Source organism: Tripterygium wilfordii, chromosome 10, assembly GCF_013401445.1.
Source record: "Tripterygium wilfordii isolate XIE 37 chromosome 10, ASM1340144v1, whole genome shotgun sequence".
NCBI classification, from domain to species: domain Eukaryota; kingdom Viridiplantae; phylum Streptophyta; class Magnoliopsida; order Celastrales; family Celastraceae; genus Tripterygium; species Tripterygium wilfordii.
This window is the reverse complement of record NC_052241.1, coordinates 10080196-10092224: the sequence shown is the minus strand read 5'-3', so window position 1 is coordinate 10092224 and position 12029 is coordinate 10080196. Positions and strand designations below refer to the sequence as shown.

The 12029-nt window shown below is 36.8% G+C and overlaps 1 long non-coding RNA gene across 1 annotated transcript; it reads right to left on the bottom strand.

Moving 5' to 3' along the window:
* Positions 1 to 541: 541 nt before the first annotated feature.
* LOC120007689 lies at positions 542 to 1428 on the bottom strand. Its single transcript, XR_005470227.1, has 4 exons — positions 1287 to 1428; positions 1070 to 1198; positions 683 to 971; positions 542 to 588 (listed from the first exon to the last, which is right to left on the bottom strand). It is a non-coding gene; the product is annotated as an uncharacterized LOC120007689 (long non-coding RNA).
* Between the last annotated feature and the right edge of the window lie 10601 nt (positions 1429 to 12029).

The following is a 12029-nucleotide window of genomic DNA, read 5'->3' as shown; positions in this document are numbered from 1 at the left end:
TTTTAGAACTTTGTTAAAAACACAGGTCCCATAATTGTTGGTGAGTTATTTTGTTGAATACTCAGGTCTGTTACCTATCCTTTCAAAAGGGAATTTAGATTTGGCTATTTGGGTGAGGGCCGGCCTGCTTCAGTTTTCGTTCAGAAAACTGAGTTTGGCATGGTCTTTGCCCTGAAAAAGCCAAAGCCTACTATATAACGGCAGATGACTCTATAGATGAAATAGCAGGAGCAGGAGCAGATTCAATAGCAAAGGATATTCACCCAGCAGCGGCAACTCAAGCAGCAGCGGCTAGGCTTACAGCGCTTACGAGAACAGCCTATGATGATTCCCTTTCTCTCAGGGCATTGATTCAAGCCAATTTCCCGCACTGCATCAAATCAGGAAATAGATAAAAGATTAGGAAGATACTGCATCAAATCAGTTAAGAGACAAAAAGATTAGGAAGATGCCATTGAAGGCAGAAGTTGAAAAGCTCATTCCTGGTCAAGAAAGGGCTACTCGCCTAACTCTTTAGAAGTGGTAGCTAAACATTTTTTTTTGTTTGCTTCCAAGGGAAGGGGCCTAAGGACTCTCTGGATGTCAAATCTGAACCAAATCAACAAATGAAAGTATTAAACAACGGACAGATCTGAACCAAATCAACAAGCAGATCTGAACATAAGCACCAAGATTATTATACCTTTTACACAGAGCAGATCAATCATCACCACCATCAAAATTGTATCACCGTCCTACGAAAAATCAACGAGAGCAGATCAATATAAATTGTATTACCATCCTATGAAATTCAACAGACAAATAATAATGCAAGCATTAATAATAATACAAGCATGATCAATAAGGTAATATTAACATGACCTCTCTTTATCCGCAGATGGATTGATTGACCAGCAAAGCAGATCAAACGTTGAAGAGACTTGCTTTTTGTTTCCCCTCCGAGCCCCGCCGGCCGCCGGAGTAGTCAAATGCTTATAAAACAAAAGAAACATTTAAATGATTGAAAATTGAAAATAAAGAGAAAGTCTTTGCTGATCCATGGCCAGCGAGGGCGGATGGAGGTAGTCACCTTTTTTTTTCAATACTGGATGGCTGTGGCTTTCGATCCACCGGAATAGAAAGGGGGACAGCTATTAGAGATTATCATCCTACCATCAACTGTATTACCATCACCATGACCATCAATTGTGTTTCCAGCCTACAAAAATCAACGAGATATTAAAGATTTATAAAACCAAATAAACAGAGATAATTCAAAATACAGATCGAGGAAGAGAAACGCCAACCTTTTCTTCTTATTAACCCTAATTGATGTAGATACATAGCTTGGGGCCGGGGAGCTGGTGGGTGGCCGGTGGCAATTTGCTATTACATTTAGAATAGATTTTCTTTTTTTTAACCTAATTGAGGTGGATAGGTCATGGTGATGTTTCCAATGCAGTTTCCTATATTACAATTTTATGAATGATGCATGGGGCCACGTGGGATCCACGTTATTGTTTTTTCCTCAAAATTACACCTTTTTTTAAAAAAAAATTAAAAATAAATAAGAAGATAAGAATTGGGTAATGGGTGGCGTCCGCCTGTCCCGTGCAGTTTCCTATTACATCTATGAATAATGCACGGGGGCCAAGTGGATCCACATAATTATTTTTCTGAAAATTACTCTCCTTTTTTTTTATTTAAAAACAAGATAAGAATTGGGTGAGTTTTTTTACAGATTCAAATAATCAACTTATTCCAGGAATTTCAAGAATAAATTTAGTAGAAACAAATATAAATGGCATCTTCGTCAATCAAATCAAATCAAATTTTTGAAAATTTAAATCCCACGCACCCTAATCCCTAAATTTCAATAATTTCAACATCTACAAATTATTTTTTTTCAACTTGAAAAGATTGAAGAATCTGAAATTACATCAAACCAAATTGTTTCTGTGTAAACGACATCACATCACATCACGACGTGTTCATAAAATATTTGTATGTTCATACTCTAATCCAAATTAAATTTCGAATGTACTTAAATGATCAATATCCAAATCGATTTAAATTCTGATAATAATCTAATATGGGTTAGGGTTCAAACAAAATTTATGTGTTTGGACTCGGATATTGTTTTAAACCAAATAAGAATTTTGTGTTTGAACCCAAATTAAGACATGTAACTTGATTTTATCCGGATTGTACAAATTTCCTCATTGATACAAAACAAAATTTTGTCATCCATAGTTTCACTTCCCCTTCATGCCAAAGAAACCTCTTTAATCTTCACTTGTTGGATCTGGACTGAGATCGGCGTAGGTTCCTATTACATATTTTAATATTATAGAAATTTTAAATTATTTTAGACTTTTAAAATGTGTTTGGATGGAGGGATTTGGAGGGAAGGGAAAGGAAGAGAAATAGAGTTTACTTCCAATTACTTTTGTTTGGATAGTTTATTAAAAATTAAGGGGAGATATTTGAGGGGAAAATTTATTAAAATTTTTGTTAAAATTGTTTCTCTCCAAAATGAAGTCATTTGGAGGGAATGAATTACTAATTAAGTCATTTATAAGTTAAATATCTATTTTACCTTTGTACATAATATTTTAACATAAAAATAAGGATAAATTAATAAATTAAACCAATTTTTTTTCCTTCTTTTTTTTATCTACTCAAACATAAAAAAGGAAAAAATAGTTTCTCTTCCCCTCCCTTCACTTCTCTCCCCCTCCCCTCCCTTCCCCTCTCTTCTCTTCCCTTCCCTTCCCTTTCCCCAAATATCTCAATCCAAACACACTATTATGAATAAATAATGCTATATTTTAGTGCTCTTTTTTTATGAATAAATAATGCAAGGGCGCACGTGGGTCCACAAGCTACTTTTGTTTGACCCTAACAGATTCCAAGTGTTGAAATTACTTTTCGAATTAGTGGAGGTGGGATCCACATGCTACTTTTTCCTGACAGATTCCAACTCGAGAAGACTCCAGAACCACTTACTCTATGTCTCATAATTGGAAGTTTGGAACAATCTAGCTAGCGAATACAATATCTCATTGTTTATCTTACTTTTGAAACATTTAACAAAAACACATCCATCCATCCATCTCACAAGCTAGCTTTCCAGGCTTTAAACGTAAAAGTATGTATATGTACACACACATATCTATCTATCTATCTATCTATCTATCTATTATAATAAAGTTCATAGAAAATGCGTCATTATGTGACGAGTTCAATGGCTTTTTTCTACTCTCGGGAATGATTTTCGTTTTTATTATCTTTCTCGCGTATGTATAAGACAAATACATTTTATTTAAAAAAAAATTCCTTAACTTTTTTCTGGAATCCTTCATCAGTGATTGTTATTTATTTTTTTGTTATCCAGTTAAACAATCATACTTTTATCTCTTTATCACTTGAAGCAACAACTCATGACATGTGGAGAACTAAGTGCATTCTTCCATATCTTTATTTGTCTAACTTGACATTAGAGCTAAAAGTAAGCCAAAACTTGTCATTTTTGTTTCTAATGGCCAATTCTAATTCATCAGATTCCAAAACCACTGCAATCTCAATTGCTTTCAATTCGCTACCACTCTTTCTTTACCGAACACTGTCAATTGGTATCAACCAAACTCGTTAGTATCGATTATTTGTCGTGAATGGCTCACTTTACGCCATTTTACGCGCTTATAATCTCATGAGCATTATTGAGATGTTTGTCCTCACAAGTTCATTGATGACACTGCTCGTACCTCGATCGGGTGATGTTAATCCTACTTTTTCATATCTGCAACAAAATCAATTGCTAATGGTTGCCTGAATAACAATTACAGCTAAGAGAAACACAATACTGCTTATCATTGGCTTCACAGAAGCTCAACGAGAGGAAATGGAACGATTACAATAATAATTATAGTATTAAAGAAGAAGGGAGAGCAATTGAGAAAATGCGAAATTATCTTGAAGTGCATCAAGACAATGCACCGAGACATTGAGTTATAGAAATACGTATAGATTTAAATATTTAATAAATACAATAAATGCTTAATAAGGTACAGTAGATAGTTGCCCACAGACCTCACACACGCTAAGCCATGCCCATGCCCGAGAGGTATGAAGGTCACCACAGCGGATGGAAAACTACCAAAATCCCAAACTCCCTGGTGAGAATAGAACTATGGACCTCAAGGTCCTGGACAGACAACCTGACCAACCAGGCTATCTCCCACATTACACCTAAAGATTTAAGTTTTAACACAACACACCATTACATGTGACAAATAGTGAGAGATCATAGAGATGGGTTAACAAAACTTTTAGAGTGTGTTTGGATTGAGGGATTTGGAGGAAAGGGAAAGGAATGGAAATAGAGTTTCCTTCCAATACCCTTGTTTGGATAATTCATTAAAAATTAAGGAGAGGGATTTGAGGGGATTTGGGAGGAAGATTTCATTAAATTTTTGTCAAAATTCTTTCTCTCCAAAATGAAGTCATTTGAAGGGAAGAGATTACCAATTAAGTCATATGTAAGTTAAATATCTATTTTACCCTTGTACATAATATTTTAAATTAAACAAATTTTCTTTCCTTTTTTTTTATCTACCCAAACATGTAAAAGAGAAAAATAGTCCCCCTTCCCTTCTCTCCCCCTCCCCTCCCTTCTCTTCCCTTTCCCCCAAATCCCTCAATCCAAACACACTCTTAGTCACTAAATGATACTCAATATTTCATCTTAATCACCCAAAGATCAAACACTCTAAGAGTGTGTTTGGATTGAGGGATTTAGGGGGAAGGAAAGAGAAGCGAGTGGAGGGGGAGAGAAGGGAGGGGAAGGGGAGAGAAGGGAATGGAGGGGAAGGGAGACTATTTTTCCCTCTTCCATGTTTGAGTAGATAAATTTTTTTTTTGTTTAATTTACTAATTTATCCTTATTTTTATGTTAAAATATTATGTACAAGGGTAAAATAAATATTTAACTTATAAATGACTTAATTAGTAATCTCTTCCCTCCAAATGACTTCATTTTGGAGAGAAAGAATTTTAATAAAAATTTAAAGAAATTTTCCTCTCAAATCCCTCCCTTTAATTTTTAATAAACTATCAAAACAAATGAATTTGAAGGAAACTCTATCTCCCTTCCTTTCCCTCCAAATCCCTCAATTCAAACACACTCTAACTCAGTCACTCAAAAAAATTTTGATAGACTTTGACCACTCGGACAGATAATGAGGGTTCTGAATTTGGGTCTTTGTCTTTGATCCATTGCAAGCTTGGACATTGCAGTTAATGCGAAATAGGGATTCTACGACTAGTTTGGTAAAACATTTGTAAAGTAACAGATATGCCAATAAAAATGATGGTAGTAAAAATGCTTGACAATTTTAATAGCAGATATGCTGCTTGAATATTGTGTGGTGTTTGGTTGAATTTTTATTGATAACATTTTTGCTGTGTAGCATATTATGATAAATTACGTGCAGAGATATTATTCATATTAGTTGTAATTGACAAATATACATGTATCTAATAGTAAAAATTAATATATATTAATTTTAATAAATTAAATATACGTACTCAATTATCAATTAATAAATGATAATTAAAGTTTTAATTAATAACATAGGCAACACAATAATAAGTTATGATAATACAAAGTTTAATTGAATGCACAAATCCATAAATCAGATCATCTAATACTTTTTTTTAACATGGCAGTTTAGTGACACGTGCTACCATCAATAAGAGTCAGAAAAGTAAATCAACAGGACAGCAGTTTCACCCATTTAACACATATAAGGGTAAAATTGGAATAAGCATAGTATGATGGGGAAAAATGGAGAAAAACTGGTCAAATACTCAAATGTAGTAAAATTGTATGTAGTAATACTTTGAGAATTACTATAAATGCTCTCTAAAAATATCTGGGAATATGTTTGGATGACCACCAACATTTTATTAGGGCAAATGCAATGGGAATGAATTTACTGGGCCAACATTTTTGTTGGCCCGGTCCCACCTGTATTACACAAAAAGTCAAGTCAAACACGTATTCTAATACAGCCACATCAGCAAAACACAAATTTCTATACACTTTTTCTTCCCACACATTTTCTCTTTCCACCCAACCCAACAACATTTCATTCCTCCATATTATCCACAACAAAACTACACCAAAACATCAAATATCAATACATCCACATCAGCAAAACACTTATCCCAATACAGCCACATAAGCAAAACACATTTTTCAATACAGCCACATCAGCAAAAGACAACATCTTTGTTGGCCCAATACCACTTCACCATTGCATTTGCCCTTAGCAAATAATAAAAATACTAATAGAAAATGTTATCCAAACGGGGCCTAGTTTTGTAGCTTTCTTATTTGGAGCAGGTAACGGCAGAGATAGGAGTGATGAGAGGGAATGCTCATCTTTGAAAAGCAAGCTTCCTGAACATTTTGTGACGCCATCGGTGGTCTCTCATAGCAACCTCGCGTCGTTGCAGAGTTGGAGCTTCATTGGAGATCTTGGTGGTGTCTTTGGAGATTTGGGGGGCGTTTGGCTGCAAGATCTGACATGACGCCGCGGTGGTGGTTGTGAAGAGGGGTGTTTCTTCTAATACAGGTTTGGGGTTTGGGACTTAGGGCTCTTCTCTCGGGTGTGGAAAGGGGCAAAAGGGGGCTGTCAGTGGAGTTGTGCTCGTTAGTCATGATTCTAGCCTTATATTGTGGGTTTGCGAAGATGAAGAGAGGAGACAAATCTAATTGTAGAAAATGGGGGATGGAGGCAAAGGAATTAGGTCTAAAGGTAGAAAGATAAATTTGGAGAAGAATATGACGTGGAGTTTTCAATTTTTTACGGAAATTTTGATTTCTATTACAAAATTACACATTATCACTTTTTTTTTAAAATGATTTGTTTGATTTTTAAATTCAACCTCAGCTTGTTAACTGTCCAAAATCCCATAAATTGTCTGAGTGGTCAAAGTGTAACAAATTTTTTTTTTTGGGTGATTGATTTGGAACGTTTGATATTTGGGTGATCAAAATGAAATCTTAGGTATCTTTATCAAAAGTTTACTTAACCCTCACAAAAATAAAAGGTAAATATAATTATTGTACAAACCTAACGCATAGATTCTTTCCAAACGTGGTTTGTTGGATTGTTATCGAGATTTGAGCTGGGTTACATCAAAGAAGGTCCTGGAGAAACGAAATTCTGTTACCTGAACAACTCAGTTTTCTCTCAAACATGTTTCTAGCTAAAACAAGACTCGACCCATGTTCATTTTTCACAACTCAGAAGTTTATATTTTTACACAATCTTTCGTACAGAAGCAACAACGAAATGATCGTCACAAGTTATGTTCCCATGTTTTCGACCATGAAGCTTGAATACTCGCGAAGCAAAAGCTATCACGACTTCTAGGAGAGCCATTTCCTCCATAAAGAAGAAGCACGACCAGAGAGATGCTGCCATCATTCCCATATTCATGAGAATGTTGCGGTTACAAAGCCCACTAACCCAGTCACTCCAACAAGCAACAAGAGAGTGGTCATACCACGATTCCTATGACATCCCACAACAACACTTGAAGAAGAACAGAAGAAGTGCTCATCTCTTAGCACTATAAAAGAAGAAGAGGAAAAAACAGCAAACTACCTCGCGTCAAACACAGACCCGGTGTCTTCAATCATTTATTTGCTTTCTTAGGTATGGCTCCTGTCGCTTATCTTTTTATTTAGCATGGCTCCGCATCAACTAGTACTTAGATTTACATTTCCAAAAGCCCCAACAACTATGTTTTAGTTTAAGTTTGTAAAACACGCCTACATCCCAGGATGTATCTTGTCAATGAAGATCTTGATGCATTCCAACAATACGTTGTTTTTCATTTCACTTCAATAGGAGCTCTTTTCATTTCGGTGATTAGTCTTCTATTTTCCAGATTGACACTCCAGACATTTTAAGTCATTTTCTCGGAAGGCAAGCCTCGAGCCAGCGACTTGTGTTCTCTAATTGTACACAGTCCGTTTGGTGTAGAGGTCAGATTTGGTGTAGAATCATATAAACCATCCTATCAAATCCTTTGGGCTGACAGCAAGCCCTAGCACACCTGCAAATCCAACATTCATATCCACAAAACTCTTGTTCCCAACAACCATAATTGTGGGGCCTCCTATCTAGAGCAGAAGATGACAAACAATTACCCATATAATATGTGAAAATATTATTTCCAATAATGACACCTGTGACATCTAGGTTCCCTTTTAAGTATTGTATCGTATATAAATTAAAAAAATATTTTTCTATAGATTTTATATTTAAACATTACAATAAAAAATATAGATAATAATTAGATTATGAGTTGTAGGCATCGGGCTTAGAGGTGAAAGAATCCTCAGGTTGGATGTTTAAACCGATGAGACGTATTTCTTTGGAGTTTCCTGAATTCATGGGCTGAGACCAATGGCACGGGCCTGCTGGTTAAGAGCATGAATAGTTATTTCTCGGCTTTTGACTCTGTTAATTCTTCTATGCACCTTAATTTTTTCCTTCAATTCAAGAGTAAAAAATGCATCATTCTCACAAATTCTTCTATGCACCTAATGATACTCTTTTATTAAGTTTCTTTGGTAATAGTAGAGTGTTAGACGATAATGTAACTCATTATGGTGCCTTATTACACTGTGAAAATGAAATAAAATAACCCAATGGGAGAATATACACCAACAACAATCAAACCACCAACAATCGCTGAAAATCACAACTACTTTTTCTTGTTGATTGTTGCAACATTGAGATGAAATATTCGAGGAGAGAGAAACAGAAAGAATGAGAGAGAATGATGCTAAGAAAAGAAAAAGAGACGAAAGAGAGATAAGAGAAGAAAAAGTTGCAAAAAAAGTGAAAAGTAGCTTCATAAGAGAGGGAAACGGGGAAATGAATGTGAAACATAAGGTTTTTGTAAAGTAATCTATGTGGCATGCTTAGTTGGTATGCCACATAGATTATGAATATCATGGAGTCCAAAAATTATGAACCCATATAGGGGTCGGCATTGGGCCAGGCTTTGGATGAAAATGGAAGCCCAAGCTAGGGCCGAACCCAAACGAATCGGGTTTCGGGCCAATGGGTCAGGCTTAGTTATGTAGCGAGCTATGCATGCATGAGCATCTGACAGGAAAGATATTGGACGTGGTTCCGACAATAATGAAGAATCATCTCACAAAAGTTGTAGACATATGTGTATATATTATATATAAATAAAATGAATGATGTCATTGGCCGGGCTTCGAGCTTGAGACAGTCCAAAGTTGACCTGATGTGTCGGATTTGGGGCTGGGCCTGGCCCTAGAAATGGAGCCCAAGCCCACCCGAGACATAGGGTCGGGCTGCCCAACCCCAATGCAATTTCGGATTCAAGTAAGACATGTTTTAGGTCCGCGGGTCAAATGATGACCCCTATACCTATATCTTTTTATGGAAAATGACATATTAATACCACTTTCAAAACTGTTGGACATCTAGGTCCACTCCAAAAAACTTTATCTCTCATAAGTCCACTTTTATTTTTTATAATATTTAAATAATTTAAATTTTATCTTATTCCTTTTTTGCCCTTTTTCAAAAAGATTAGATCTAATATGGTTTTCTCTCTTATTATATGCTACAGCTTTCTTACCTCACTACATCTTCTCTCTACTGCATCTCTCTCTCATCACAATAACTTTCTCTCTCCTACTGCATCTCTCTCTCATCACAACAACTTTCTCTCTGCTACTGAATCTCTCTCTCTCTCTCTCTCTCTCATCTCTACTGCATCTCTTTACTACGTCTCTCTCTCTCTCTCTCTCATCTCTTTTTATGGTTGTTGTTTTGGTCCAAATATGTCTGGCTGGGCATTATGCGTCTCTATGAGGGGAGTCTAATGGTGATGGTGGTATTGTAAATTGTCGTCGAAATCTGTCAGATCTGAAGTTTTTTTTCTAAATTATAACATTTGCAGACCAATGTTATATCCGGTGACCGTTTTGGGCCGTACCTGACTAGGCATTGTGCGTCTCAGTGAGGGGATTCTAATGGTAGTGGTGGTATGACGAACCGCCGCTAAAATTGACCGGATCTGAAGTTTTTTTTCCAAATAGTAACACTGGCCGACCAATGTTACTATTTTGAAATAGTAACATTGGTAACATTGCCCGACCAATGTTATTGTTTTGAAGCAGGTTTTAAAACGGTCATATCCGATGATCGTTTTGGGGGTACCTGGATGGGTATTGTGTGCTTCAATGAGGGGAGTCCAACTGTGATGGTGGTATGGCGAACCGCCATCGAAATCGATCGGATCTGAAGTTTTTTCGAAATAATAACAATGGCCGACTAATGTTACTGTTTTGAAACAGTAACATTGGCCGAGATGGATTTGAGGAAGAGAGATGAGGTACAAACACATAAAACGACATGCCAATGACATAATAGATTAGCAATCAATTAATGACATCTATGTTAAACAGCAATGGAAGTCACAATCTTTTTATGCTAACAGCAAGTGTTCAAATAAGCATTAGAAACCTTCCTTTGTAAGAACAAACATTTGAGACTGAACATGAACAAAATCTTAATAAAAAATCGTCTCAGTTTGTATATATTTGTTGCATTCTAAATCGATGTGTATTTACTTGTGATTGGCCTTCTAAGTTTGAGAGGCAGCAGAGAGCAGTACTTACACTCTGGTAAGCCCCATTCATACTTTAAGAATAGAGGAGAGAAAGAGAGAGAATAGAAGAGAAGTGTAGGTGTTGTGGGAGGATGATGAGTATCCCACATCGAAAAAATAGGGCTACCAACTCTAGTTTATAAGAATCCAAGGCACCCTCACCTAGTAAGCCGGTTTTCTGGGTTGTAGTTCTACCTTGGGCCTTATGGGCCGGTGTGGGTATTCATCATTGGTGCTTTCATTGAGAGAGTCGCGTTTGCGGAGAGGGCTACCGTCCGGGAAAGGGCTGCCGTCTGAAGGGCGAGCGGAGCCGCCAGGCGAGCGTAGCCGCCGTGGACGTCGGCTGTCCAAGGGGGGTGGTTTGATGAGTATCCCACGTCGAAAAAATAGGGCTACCAACTCTAGTTTATAAGAATCCAAGACACCTTCACCTAGTAAGCCGGTTTTCTGGGTTGTAGTTCTACCTTGGGCCTTATGGGCCGGTGTGGGTTCTCATCAGAGGAATAAGACAAAGGTAAGAAAGTAATTAGCATATTAGTGATACCTTAGAAGGATAAAGTTTTTTGGACTGGACTTAAGTGTCTAAAAGTTTCACAAATGGTATCCGCCTGTAATTTTCCCATCCTTTTATTCTCTGGCTGGGCCTAAGCCCCGCAGACCAAATGTTATTGATTGACAAAGATCTGTTGTTTGTATAATGTGCAATGTGTATTGAGGTTCTATCTCCAGATAGGCCTTCGTTGCCGTCGCACAGCACCTATATGGTGAAATGCCCTTCTTTGATCTCTATACTCGCTTAACTACATTTCGACTCTCTCAATCGTACATTTTCCTTCACCAGCTCATCGTATCTGATAATGGGCAGCCCAATAAAATCTCTGCTGCATCAACGAGTACAACCAACATTCAATTCGCAGAATCCCTCCTCAAGGTAATTCAAGCCTATCGTCAATTTGCATATATTTGATGTTTTTTCTTGTTTTTCTCTTTCATTTCTGCAAAACGGGTTGTTTGTGTGTGTTTGTAGAGTTAGAACCCTCAAGGACGATCCTGTTGCGAACTTGAGCCCAGTTCGCCGCAGCATTAGTGTTGATGGTGAAATTTTTGAAGTTAAAATCGGAACAGATTTCAAATTGTCTGTCTTTTGTTGTTTCTACGTGTTGTTTGTGCAATTTCTTGGTGTTAGGATTTGATGGAGTTGGTTTGATTAGAGAGACTGTTGATGGGAAAGTTGTGGATTGGTCAGTTATCTGCTTGCCTGCTGCACAGGGTTTAGCTTGGTTTGTGTTGAGCTTTTATGCTCTTTACTGTAA